The 14,418-nt window shown below is 37.9% G+C and overlaps 1 pseudogene; it reads left to right on the forward strand.

Moving 5' to 3' along the window:
- Positions 1-296: 296 nt before the first annotated feature.
- On the forward strand, positions 297-13,969 carry LOC129499774 (elongation factor 1-alpha 1-like; annotated as a pseudogene).
- Positions 13,970-14,418: the final 449 nt, after the last annotated feature.

Raw genomic sequence — 14,418 nt, forward strand, 5'->3', positions numbered from 1 at the left:
TAAAAAGATTGCTACAAAGAAATACCAATATACCCATTATCCAGAAATCTTTTCGAGTTTTGCCAATTGTCCCAGGCATGCCTTTTATTACAAGTGCACCATTACTAGGACCTCTTATTGTACCCAGTAGTCATGTCTCTCTAAGTTCCTTCAATCTGGGGCAATGTATTAGGCACTCCTTGACCTTTCTGAGGTTTCTGAGCATTTCTTTTGTAGAGTTTTTCTCAATGTGGATTTGTCTAATGTTTCCTTTAGAAGAGTACCACATTAATATATTTTTGGCTAGGAGGGGCAAGATGGCGGAAGGGTAGGGTGTCCAAATCACCTGTCCCCACCAAATTACCTAGATAACCTTCAAATCATCCTGAAAATCTACGAATTCGGCCTGAGATTTAAAGAGAGAACAGCTGGAATGCTACAGTGAGAAGGGTTCGCGCTTCTATCAAGGTAGGAAGACGGGGAAAAAGAAAATAAAAATAGAAAAAGAAATAGAAATAGAAAAAAAATAGAAAAAGAAAAAGAAATAAAGAAACAAAAGGCATCCAAGGGGGAGGGGCACCCATCTTCCCTGGGGGGAAAGGCCTCGCAGGGAGTTAGAGCAGGACCCAGGAGGGCGGGGATGCCCTCGGGCTCCCGGGGACACTAACAGACACCTGCGCCCCGGGAGAGTGCGCCGAGCTCCCTAAGGGCTGCAGCGCGCACGGCGGGGCCCGGAGCAGCTCGGAGGGGCTCGGGCGGTGGCTCCACGGAGGGGGCTGCGGGGCGGGAGCGCGAATCCCACAGCGCAGGCCCCGGAGCACAGGGCGCCGGGACACAGCCCAGGATCCGGCCTCCCCCGGGACAGGCAGAGGCTGGGAGGGCCCAGGACAGCGAGGACGCTCCTGCCCCGAGCTGAGCAGATCAGCGGCCCCGCCCCGGAGCCTCCAGGCCCTGCAGACGGAGAGCTCCGGAGTTACTGCGGGAGCTGACTCCAGGGCTCCAGAGCTGCCGCGCCACTGTGGCTGTTCCTCCTGGGGCTTCACGGGGTAAACAACCCCCACTGAGCCCTGCACCAGGCAGGGGGCAGAGCAGCTCCCCCAGTGCTAACACCTGAAAATCAGCACAACAGGCCCCTCCCCCAGAAGACCAGCTAGAAGGACAAGTTCCAGGGGAAGTCAAGGGACTTAAAGTATACAGAATCAGAAGATGCTCCCCCGTGTTTTTTTTTCTTTTTGATTTCTGTTTGCTTCCCCCATCCTTTTTTTCCCTTTCTTTCTTTTTCTTTCTCTTTTTCTTCTCTTTTTCTTTTTTCTTTTTCTCTTTTCTTTCCTTCTTTCTCTCCTCTCTTTTTCTCCTTTTCCCAATACAACTTGTTTTTGGCCACTCTGCACTGAGCAAAATGACTAGAAGGAAAACCTCACCTCAAAAGAAAGAATCAGAAACAGTCCTCTCAAAAACAAACAAACAAACAAACAAACAAAAAACAGTCCTCTCTCCCACAGAGTTACAAAATCTGGATTACAATTCAATGTCAGAAAGCCAATTCAGAAGCACTATTATACAGCTACTGGTGGCTCTAGAAAAAAGCATAAAGGATTCAAGAGACTTCATGACTGCAGAATTTAGATCCAATCAGGCAGAACTTAAACATCAATTGAATGAGATGCAATCCAAACTAGAAGTCCTAACGACGAGGGTTAATGAGGTGGAAGAACGAGTGAGTGACATTGAAGACAAGTTGATGGCAAAGAGGGAAACTGAGGAAAAAAGAGACAATTAAAAGACCATGAAGACAGATTAAGGGAAATAAACGACAGCCTGAGGAAGAAAAACCTACGCTTAATTGGGGCTCCCGAGGGCGCCGAAAGGGACAGAGGGCCAGAATATGTATTTGAACAAATCCTAGCTGAAAACTTTCCCAATCTGGGAAGGGAAACAGGCATTCAGATCCAGGAAATAGAGAGATTCCTCCCCTAAAATCAATAAAAACCGTTCAACACCTCGACATTTAATGGTGAAGCTTGCAAATTCCAAAGATAAAGAGAAGATCCTTAAAGCAGCAAGAGACAAGAAGTCCCTGACTTTCATGGGGAGGAATATTAGGGTAACAGCAGACCTCTCCACAGAGACGTGGCAGGCCAGAAAGGGCTGGCAGGATATATTCAGGGTCCTAAATGAGAAGAATATGCAACCAAGAATACTTTATCCAGCAAGGCTCTCATTCAAAATGGAAGGAGAGATAAAGAGCTTCCAAGACAGGCAGGAACTGAAAGAATATGTGACCTCCAAACCAGCTCTGCAAGAAATTTTAAGGGGGACTCTTAAAATTCCCCTTTAAGAAGAAGTTCAGTGGAACAATCCACAAAAACAAGGACTAAATAGATATCATGATGACACTAAACTCATATCTGTCAATAGTAACTCTGAACATGAACGGGCTTAATGACCCCATCAAAAGGCGCAGGGTTTCAGACTGGATAAAAAAGCAGGACCCATCTATTTGCTGTCTACAAGAGACTCATTTTAGACAGAAGGACACCTACAGCCTGAAAATAAAAGGTTGGAGAACCATTTACCATTCAAATGGTCCTCAAAAGAAAGCAGGGGTAGCCATCCTTATATCAGATAAACTAAAATTTACCCCGAAGACTGTAGTGAGAGATGAAGAGGGACACTATATCATACTTAAAGGATCTATCCAACAAGAGGACTTAACAATCCTCAATATATATGCCCCGAATGTGGGAGCTGCCAAATATTTAAATCATTTAATAACCAAAGTGAAGAAATACTTAGATAATAATACACTTATACTTGGTGACTTCAATCTAGCTCTTTCTATCCTCGATAGGTCTTCTAAGCACAACATCTCCAAAGAAACAAGAGCTGGACCAGATGGATTTCACAGATATCTACAGAACTTTACATCCATACTCAACTGAATACACATTCTTCTCAAGTGCACATGGAATTTTCTCCAGAATAGACCACATACTGGGTCACAAATTGGGTCTGAACTGATACCAAAAGATTGGGATCATCCCCTGCATATTCTCAGACCATAATGCCTTGAAATTAGAACTAAATCACAACAAGAAGTTTGGAAGGACCTCAAACACGTGGAGGTTAAGGACCATCCTGCTAGAAGATGAAAGGGTCAACCTGGAAATTAAGGAAGAATTAAAAAGATTCATGGAAACTAATGAGAATGAAGATACAACCGTTCAAAATCTTTGGGATGCAGCAAAAGCAGTCCTAAGGGGGAAATACATCACAATACAAGCATCCATTCAAAAACTGGAAAGAACTCAAATACAAAAGCTAACCTTACACATAAAGGAGCTAGAGAAAAAAAAAACAGCAAATGGATCCTACACCCAGCAGAAGAAAAAAGTTAATTAAGATTCGAGCAGAACTCAACGAAATCAAGACCAGAAGAACTGTAGAACAGATCAACAGAACCAGGAGTTGGTTCTTTGAAAGAATTAATAAGATGGATAAACCATTAGCCAACCTTATTAAAAAGAAGAGAGAGAAGACTCAAATTAATAAAATCATGAATGAGAAAGGAGAGATCACTACCAACACCAAGGAAATACAAACGATTTTAAAAACATTATGAACAGCTATACGCCAATAAATTAGGCAATCTAGAAGAAATGGATGCATTTCTGGAAAGCCACAAACTACCAAAACAGGAACAGGAAGAAATAGAAAACCTGAACAGGCCAATAACCAGGGAGGAAATTGAAGCAGTCATCAAAAACCTCTCAAGACACAAAAGTTCAGGGCCAGATGGCTTCTGAGGGGAATTCTATCAAACGTTTAAAGAAGAAACCATATCTATTCTACTAAAGCTGTTTGGAAAGATAGAAAGAGATGGAGTACTTCCAAATTCATACTACGAGGCCAGCATCACCTTAATTCCAAAACCAGACAAAGACCCCACCAAAAAGGAGAATTACAGACCAATATCCCTGATGAACATGGATGCAAAAATTCTCAACAAGATACTAGCCAATAGGATCCAACAGTACATTAAGAAAATTATTCACCATGACCAAGTAGGATTTATCCCCGGGACACAAGGCTGGTTCAACACTCGTAAAACAATCAATGTGATTCATCATATCAGCAAGAGAAAAACCAAGAACCATATGATCCTCTCATTAGATGCAGAGAAAGCATTTGACAAACTACAGCATCCATTCCTGATCAAAACTCTTCAGAGTGTAGGGATAGAGGGAACTTTCCTCGACATCTTAAAAGCCATCTACGAAAAGCCCACAGCAAATATCATTCTCAATGGGGAAGCACTGGGAGCCTTTCCCCTAAGATCAGGAACAAGACAGGGATGTCTACTCTCACCACTGCTATTCAACATAGTATTGGAAGTCCTAGCCTCAGCAATCAGACAACAAAAAGACATTAAAGGCATTCAAATTGGCAAAGAAGAAGTCAAACTCTCCCTCTTCGCCGATGACATGATACTCTACATAGAAAACCCAAAAGCCTCCACCCCAAGATTGCTAGAACTCTTACAGCAATTTGGTAGCGTGGCAGGATACAAAATCAATGCGCAGAAATCAATGGCATTTCTATACACTAACAATGAGACTGAAGAAAGAGAAATTAAGGAGTCAATCCCATTTACAATTGCACCCAAAAGCATAAGATACCTAGGAATAAACCTAACCAAAGAGGTAAAGGATCTATACCCTAAAAACTAGAGAACACTTCTGAAAGAAATTGAGGAAGACACAAAGAGATGGAAAAATATTCCATGCTCATGGATTGGCAGAATTAATATTGTGAAAATGTCAATGTTACCCAGGGCAATTTACACGTTCAATGCAACCCCTATCAAAATACCATGGACTTTGTTCAGAGAGTTAGAAAAAAATATTTTAAGATTTGTGTGGAACCAGAAAAGACCCCGAATAGCCATGGGAATTTTAAAAAAGAAAACCATAGCTGGGGGCATCACAATGCCAGATTTCAGGTTGTACTACAAAGCTGTAGTCATCAAGACAGTGTGGTACTGGCACAAAAACAGACACATAGATCAATGGAACAGAATAGAGAACCCAGAAGTGGACCCTGAACTTTATGATCAACTAATATTTGATAAAGGAGGAAAGACTATCCACTGGAAGAAAGACAGTCTCTTCAATAAATGGTGCTGGGAAAATTGGACATCCACATGCAGAAGAATGAAAAGAGACCACTCTCTTGCACCATACACAAAGATAAACTCAAAATGGATGAAAGATCTTAATGTGAGACAAGATTCCATCAAAATCCTAGAGGAGAACACAGGCAACACCCTTTTTGAACTTGGCCACAGTAACTTCTTGCAAGATACATCCACGAAGACAAAAGAAACAAAAGCAAAAATGAACTATTGGGACTTCATCAAGATAAGAAGCTTTTGCACAGCAAAGGATACAGTCAACAAAACTGAAAGACAACCTACAGAATGGGAGAAGATATCTGCAAATGACGTATCAGCTAAAGGGCTAGTTTCCAAGATCTATAAAGAACTTATTAAACTCAACACCAAAGAAACAAACAATCCAATCATGAAATTGGCAAAAGACATGAACAGAAATCTCACAGAGGAAGACATAGACATGGCGAAAATGCACATGAGAAAATGCTCTGCATCACTTGCCATCCGGGAAATACAAATCAAAACCACAATGAGATACCACCTCACACCAGTGAGAATGGGGAAAATAAACAAGGCAGGAAACCACAAATGTTGGAGAGGATGTGGAGAAAGGGGAACCCTCTTACACTGTTAGTGGGAATGTGAACTGGTGCAGCCACTCTGGAAAACTGTGTGGAGGTTCCTCAAAGAGTTAAAAATAGACCTGCCCTACGACCCAGCAATTGCACTGTTGGGGATTTACCCCAAAGATTCAGATGCAATGAAACGCCGGGACACCTGCACCCCGATGTTTATAGCAGCAATGTCCACAGTAGCCAAACTGTGGAAGGAGCCTCGGTGTCCATCGAAAGATGAATGGATAAAGAAGCTGTGGTTTATGTATACAATGGAATATTCCTCAGCCATTAGAAACGACAAATACCCACCATTTGCTTCAACGTGGATGGAACTGGAGGGTATTATGCTGAGTGAAGTAAGTCAATTGGAGAAGGACAAACAGTGTATGTTCTCATTCATTTGGGGAATATAAACAATAGAGAAAGGGAATATAAGGGAAGGGAGAAGAAATGTGTGGGAAATATCAGAAAGGGAGACAGAACATAGAGACTCCTAACTCTGGGAAACAAACTAGGGGTGGTGGAAGGGCAGGAGGACAGGGGGTGGGGGGGAATGGGTGACGGGCACTGAGGGGGGCATTTGACGGGATGAGCACTGGGTGTTATTCTGTATTTTGGTAAATTGAACAGCAATAAAAAATAAATTTATTAAAAAAATAAAATAAAGTTCCACCTTAAAAAAATATATATATTTTTGGCAAAAATACTGCAGAAGGAAGGTGGTGGTCTTGTATCCTTTCAGGTGGCACATGATGCTAATTTGTCCCATTATTGATGGTGCTAATTTGATTACTTGATAAATACTATGTCTGTTAGGATTCTACTCTGGAACCTTACTTTGGAATTACTAAGCACTTTTTGTGTGGATATACTTTGGTTTCATGAAAATACCCCATTCTTCAGCTCCCATCCACTACTAGATGCAGCATGTATTGAATTTATTATTGCTACAATGGGCAGAAGTGGTGGTTTTCAAATTGCAATACTTTTTCTATATCTATTATTTGATATTCTATTTTAAAGAATAGTTCCTCTAATCTCTACTTATTTTTATTAGTTGAATGGATTATAACCCATCAATATGATTATTTATTTTGATGCTTTAATTTTCCCAGATTTGGATGGGAGGAGCCCCTTCCAGCTAGATAATGTCTTCTAAACTCTTTCCTTCATTGTTTTAGGACTTCCTCTGTATTTGGCACAATATGTTCCAAGTTCATTCTCCACTTTCCTTGACCCTGATTTGGATAAGCTACTTCTCCAAGAAGGCTTGGCTCTTTTTGTGGAAAATAGTATGTAGAAATCAGAGTCTGGATGTGAGGTAAGTTCATTAATACTGGGGCCTCAATGTTTGGCTTGTACCTTTCATTTACATTTTCTATTAAATCTCTTATTCCAGTCTACACTATAGAGTTTACAGGCTCATTTGAATCTTCCTCTGTTCTATATTTGTATTCACTTCTTCGTCAGTGAAAAATCAAGCCTCATCATCCTCAACATATTTGCTTATTTGATCAACCCCTTATGTACACAATTTCCCAGTTTACCAAACTTCCCAATCCCCCAATGCTGATACTCCATCCTTGCACAGCCACCATTACTGGACCTGCCTGATGTCAAAGAAAGAAAAAAGGAGAGAAGGAGGACAGAAGGAAAAAAGAACATTAACAGAATTGTCTGAATTTGGTCATGGTGTCAATGGATGTTTATATTACTTAAAATATTCCTAAAATTACCTTTAGGTTTTACTTTTGTTGATCCTTTGGCTTCTATGAAATTGCTGGTGTTTTGTCTTTTGATTATTATTTGGTTCCTTCTACATTCTTTGTCATGACCAGTTTCTTGCCCACTGAAAATAATAATGGTATGTATGGTCAGTCATGCACACCTTGGACCTTTCATTGTGCCAAGATGATATAATACTACAATTGACAGCTCTAACAAAATTCCGTGTGTGTGTGTGTGTATCTGGAGAGCAAGGCAGGGAGCAGTTTGCCAAAGGAATGGTGAGATCTATTTCCAAAAGAAGCAAGGAAAAAATGTGTATCTTCTTTTCAATCTGCATCTCTCTTCTGATGCATTGTGATGGACTCTGAACTCATCTCTTTACCTTTGATCTTCTCCAAATTTAGCATTTTAAATGAAAAATATACATTGTTCTCCACCACCCTGACATCTCTTCTTGTATCACTAATAGCAATAAATTGAATTTTGTCATTATCAAGAAACTGAGTTTCTCTGGAGCAGGAATCATTTGATTCATCTTTAATCCCAAGCCTGAAAGTACCTTGAATTTAGTAAATGCTCAATAAACATTTGCTAAATGGATAAATTAATGGATATATGACCTACTTAAGGAAGCTAGTGTTAGATATTGTCATCTCTTCCTTTACAAGTTAGTTTTTACAGTTAGTTATTCTGGAGCAAAGTTCAGGAGTTTACACTTTTAATAAGAATCCCCAAGTGATTCTATTCAGGTCATATTTTAAGAAAAATTAAGATATGCTTCTACATTCTTGATTTCAAGTTTAAAAAGAGAACTTCATTCTCCAGTGCCACTATTAGAGTACTTTTTTGATGGTTATAGATATTATGATTATGTGTTTTAGAAGGAGTTCGATGCAACTCTAATTGCCTATTGACCTTCCAGGATGCAAATTAACACAGCATTATTTTTCTTCTACTGTATCATATGTGCCACATAAATATTTCTTTATATTCTTCCAAATAACTCTTTACTATCTATGCACTTAGTGGTTGAATCGAAAATGAAACTTCCTGTTTCTATGGAATACGGGAATACAGTTACTCTTGATTTATCGAATGCAATACGCAACCTTTTAGGATTACAAAATTGCTAATGCATGAGCACAAATGCAATGGGGCTCAAAAGACATCTAGAGAACGTTTACAGATAACCTGGTATCATACACTATTCACAGGACTAGATACGTGGCAAACAGGTTTTGTTATCATGGCATATTTTTTTTTCCAACTACTTAGACTTGTATTAATAGCTTATATCATTTTCCACATGGGTGGATTTTCTTTATACTTTCTAACTGAATAATCTCATGAGGAAAACAAAGAATTATTCCCACTAATATCTCCTGTTTATTCAATAAAAAACAGAGATTTGTGAAAGTTATATGTGAATTACATGTTCTCTTTGACCAATAAGACCTACAGTATTTGTGTTTGAATAAAAATAATTTAAAAAGTTAGCCTGTTTATGTCTAGGATGTCTACAGATGTGAGCATATCAACTTGTGAGAGAAGAATCTGTGTTCCTTCCTGTGGGAGCATTCACTCTGGATAGAGAGTGAGAGTCTTCAGTGACAAGGTTTCACCCCAGGTCAGATCAGGTTGGGCACTTGGCTTATTACCATGTCACTTAAAGTAGCTGAGTTAGGGAGCTCAAAGACATGGCCCACCACTTCAAGGACCCAGAGCCAGACTCTGGGCCTCTCAATCCCATTTTCACATCTGATGCATTCAGTTGTCTGTTCCATTCACCTGCTGACATTCGTATTTTATCAATACATTTTATAACCTCTAGTCTCTTGTATCTCCTCCTCCCTTTTGTACATGGAATTTTACAACAGAGCCCCAGGGCCTTGAATAAAAGGATCATATGATCAAAGTATGATGCCCATTTGGCAAGAGGAGTTTGAATTGCACTCCTCCTAAACTGATTTACCGAAAGGAAAGAAAGGACATTATCACAGATAAAATCTGTGAATTAATCTCTCTCTCTTTCCTTCTTATTTTGAGAGGGGAAATGGGGAAAAATTTTTAGGCAAATGTAGTTAGAGAAAGAATTTTTTTAAGTATATCACAATAGAAAAAGTAAAAACAAACTATTTATATGCCAATAATAGCTACTGTGACTCATACAGTATAGTATATCAATATCATTTCCCACACACAACACAAAAATTTTTACCACACTCACAATATTGACAGACTTTTGAGTGTCAAGCAATGCCAGTGCAATGTGAAATTGAAAAATGAACAGCTATTAATCAACAAAGGTTACTCTCTGGATGGTCCATTCTCCTAAGGGTGTCTATGAATTAGTAGTCATGGTTTCAGAGTCCAATTATTCCTGAAATTCTCTGCCTGTGTAAATAGATGTTTATTCTTAGTCATCAGTTTACTCAGTAAACTGTTGTATATACATGGTTACAGAGTGAGCGTGATTAATCAGAGCTCACCAAGGTAGCAGAATTTGGCTCTAATAGCAGTAATGTTCTCAAGAGAAGAATCGACTACTAGGGTAGTTCATTAAAAACAACATGGACCAAGTAATCTTTCATACTTGAGTATGCCTATTCAACCATGATAAACCAGTGAGGCTGGTAGTCAATGAAGAAAAGAGAAAAAGCCTAGCCTACGTTAATCTTCACTCTGCTAACTTGTTTTCCACAGATCAGGCTATGCCACTGACATTCCTCAGAGGAATTAGCAATGTAATTGCCACTTAATTACAGTGCTCTATCATAGATCAATTTTTACTTCAGAGAATTATGCTGGGAAATGTGCCTAAGGAGCCTTATTTCTTTCTACACATCTAGAGAGTTTCTACTATCCTTTTTTTATTTTATTTTATTTTTTTTTTTATTTATTTATGATAGTCACACACACACAGAGAGAGAGAGGCAGAGACACAGGCAGAGGGAGAAGCAGGCTCCATGCGCCGGGAGCCCGACGTGGGATTCGATCCGGGGTCTCCAGGATCGCGCCCTGGGCCAAAGGCAGGCGCCAAACCGCTGCGCCACCCAGGGATCCCAGTTTCTGCTATCCTAAAAACATTTTACAGGAAGGATAGACTAAGGCTGTTTTACTGCATCAGAAAAGCCAGAGCTGTCAAAGCTCCCTTAAATTTGATGTCTCTAGAAATAAGAACATTTACAGAGAACAACAGGCCTGGGAGAAATTTATAGGAAGCTGCTCACCATGAAAAAAAGGGAGAGGAAATGCTCAATGAACAAGGAAAACAAGACAGGCATGTGTTCTTAAAGAAAGAGAGGCAGTGAGTTTTTCACTTTTTCTTACCTCAACTCCCAGATCACCTTATTGCCTAGAATGCATCAAAATCAATTAAGAGTCCACCTCTCACAGCAGATTTGGGGAAGATTTCACTAATGAAAGGAAGTGTAGTTAAAGCCAGCCTTATCACTAACCTGCTCTGTAACCTTGGGAGCTATTTTAATATCCTGGTATGTAAGACTCCTTGTCTATAAAATGGGAATAATACTAGTATATTCTTACAACAGAAAAGTTTGCTATAAATATTAAAAAAAGAATGTGCATAAAGCTTAGACTCTTTGTTTTTTTTAGTAGAAATAAACATAAATTAACTTTTAAAAATTGAAGTATATTTGACATAGAACATGTACATTTAAGGTATACATGCTAATTTGATACTTATATATTTAATATGTTTGCCATTGTTGTGATAGCACCTTTATCACATCACATAAGTATTATTTGTCATTTTAAGAACTTTGTTAATGTTTAGACTTAGTGTTGTAACTATTGATTATATTACTAAACCGTAATTCTGTCATTGGTTTGCTCCTCTTCAATGGTAATTTCTGCTAGCAGTTTGTATTTTTCTATCAATTCTCTCTCTAGTAATTTGTTTAAAAAGTAGAATTGTGAAAAAAATGAGAATTGATAACTTTGATTTTAATGTGACAATTTATAGAGCAAAACTGTTTTTGGTACTTGTCGGTAAAGACAGGTAAAGAAATCAGTATTTACTAAATGCCCTCAAATTCTCCTACATTTCCATATGGTAGATGGTAAAACTTCTATCCAAAGTGAAAAAAAACTAGGCTCAGGGAAGTAAAATAGCATTTTTAATATATCAATAATTTTCTCAGCTTTTCAATTATAGAACTTTTGTGAAGACAAAAATATCACAGACATTTCATAATAGTCATAAGCATTATAATTGTTGAATGAGAAACTGCATAGTAATTGAGTCTAATGTTTATAATGTTTTTTTTTAAGATTTTATTTATTCTTGACACACACACGCAAAGAGAGAGAGAGGCAGAGACACAGGCAGAGGGAGGAGCAGGCTTCATGTAGGGAGCCTGATGTGGGACTCGATCCCAGGTCTCCAGGATCATGCCCTGAGCCGAAGGTGGCGGCGCTAAACCGCTGAGCCACCCGGGCTGTCCTATAATGTTTATAATGTATAATAATTGATTATAAATGTAGAGTATATCAGTCTCAATTGTAACAAGATAAAAACAAAAAAGTGGGTCGTTATCTTTATATAACCTGTAAACTATGATGTATACATTAGTATAGAATTATTAGATTTATTCTTGCAATAAGTCTGTATGGACCTCTAGGGCTTCTTAATCAAAAGTTTTAGGAACCTCACACTACATAATTATGTATATTATAATCATTAATTATTATAATCATTGATTATATAATTATATTATTGATTATGAATTATTATCTGTTACTATATTGTTTGTTATATCATTGATTATTATATATCATTATTATGATCATTGACTATGTAACATATTTCACAGAAGTTTTGAAGTATTTTTAGATACTTGGTTTTTTCTCTATTTCACTTAGATTAAGTTTACTAAAAATATCATATTTATATAAATGAGATTTAATAAATATAAACTAATGGATATCTTTCATTGCTATTAAAATAAGCATTTGCTCATGTAGAATATGTGTGTTTTAGGGAATATTTTTGTGGGGCTTCACATTAATAAGAAAAACTTACTTTAATAAGGCAGTGAGCGACAATTTCAGAACTAACATTAGTCAGAAAGTTTTTCGTAAACAAATCTGCTTTATATTTTAGACATGGTAACATTAGGAAATGAGTAGTTATCATCAATGTTGATTTAGAACTCACCAGCTGTTGAGTTCCCTTGTTTGATCTGTTTAAAGTTCTGAGAACTGGAAATCTCATCCCCTCTGAGTCTATCTTAGAAATCCCTTTTAATACAAAACTTGAGGAGGACTGCCTCTGTCTGTATTACCTAGAATGACTGACAGTGATGACTTTCAGATACCATTTCTTTGTTTTTTAAAGCAATAAGTCAAAAACACAATTATGGTAAAATACATAAAGACTGTCAAACTTCCTTTCCTTTTGTTCTTTACATTTGTATAATTTATGTAGACTATAAGAAACAGAATATGGTAAGATTACTACTGTACCGTACATTCCTAAAAGCAGTTGACAGAATCCACATATTTAGAGAACAAAGCAATATTGTGTCATGAAAAATGACTATCCTGACTTGCATAAAGCAGAGTAGGCTACTAAAACATTATGTAATTTACTTAGTCAAAAACAAATTGTTTCTTTTTGTTATGAGTTTGTCACCAGAATACAGGTCTTATGAAAAACATCACTAAATTTAAGACAAAATGGAAAAGGAAAAGATTCACGTCATATTGCTATCATTGGACATGTAAATTCAAGCAAGTCTATTACTACCAGCCATCTGTTCTACAAATGTGGTTGGAATCAATAGAATAACTATCAACATTTTTGAGAATGAGTCTGCTAAGATGGGAAAGTCTCCTTTAGATATGCCTTGGAAAAACTTAAGCCTGAATGTGAATATGATATCACATGGGTATCTCCATGTGGAAATTTGGGACCAGTAAGTATGTGGCCATCACTACTACTCCAGGACACAGAGACTTTATCAAAAACATGATCACAGGTACATTTCAGGTTGACAGTGTTGTTCTGATTGTTGCTGATGGTATTTGTAAATTTGAAGCTGGTATCTCCAAGACTGAGTAAACCAATCAGCATACCCTACTGGCTTACATGTTGGGTTTGAACCAATTAATTGTTGGTGTTAACACAATGGATTCTACTGAGATACTTTATAGTTAGAAGAGAAATGAGGAAGCCAGCTACTGTATTAAGAAAAGTTTCTATAACCTTAACACATTAGCATTGGTTCCAAATTCTGGCTTAAATGGTGGAAGATGCTGGAGCTAAGTGTTAAAATACCTTGGTTCAAGGGATAGAAATTCACTATAAGGATGGAAGTGCCAATGGAACTATACTACTTGAAGCTCTGGATTACATCTTACTACCAACTCATATAATTGACAAATCTTTCATCTGTCCCTCCAGGTTGTTTATAAAATTGGTGGTATTAGTATAGCTTCTGTGAGCTGAGTGACTAGTGTTCTAAACCAGGCCTAATGGCATACCTGGCTGGCTCAGTCAGTGGAGTATGCAACTCTGTTTTTTTTTTTTTTTTTTTGAGTATGCAACTCTTGATTGCATCATGAGTTTGAGCCCTGGCATAGAGCTTACTTAATGAAAAAATAAACCATAGAATGAGCAAATAAAAAAATCAATAAAAATACAAAAAACTAAAAAGAAACAATTAAAATTAAACCAGGCATACAACCATCTTTGCTCCAGTCAACATTACAACTGAAAAAAAGTCTGTTGCAAAACATTTTGAAAGTTTGTATGAAACTGCCTGGGAACATCATGGGCTTCAATGTCAAGAACATGTCTGTCAAAGATGCTTATTGTGATAATGTGGCTGGTAGTGGCAAAAATGACTTACTAATTAAAGAAGCTGGCTTTACTGTCCAGGTGATTATCCAGAACCA

The sequence above is a fragment of the Nyctereutes procyonoides genome, unplaced genomic scaffold, assembly GCF_905146905.1.
Source record: "Nyctereutes procyonoides isolate TBG_1078 unplaced genomic scaffold, NYPRO_anot_genome, whole genome shotgun sequence".
Classification (NCBI taxonomy): domain Eukaryota; kingdom Metazoa; phylum Chordata; class Mammalia; order Carnivora; family Canidae; genus Nyctereutes; species Nyctereutes procyonoides.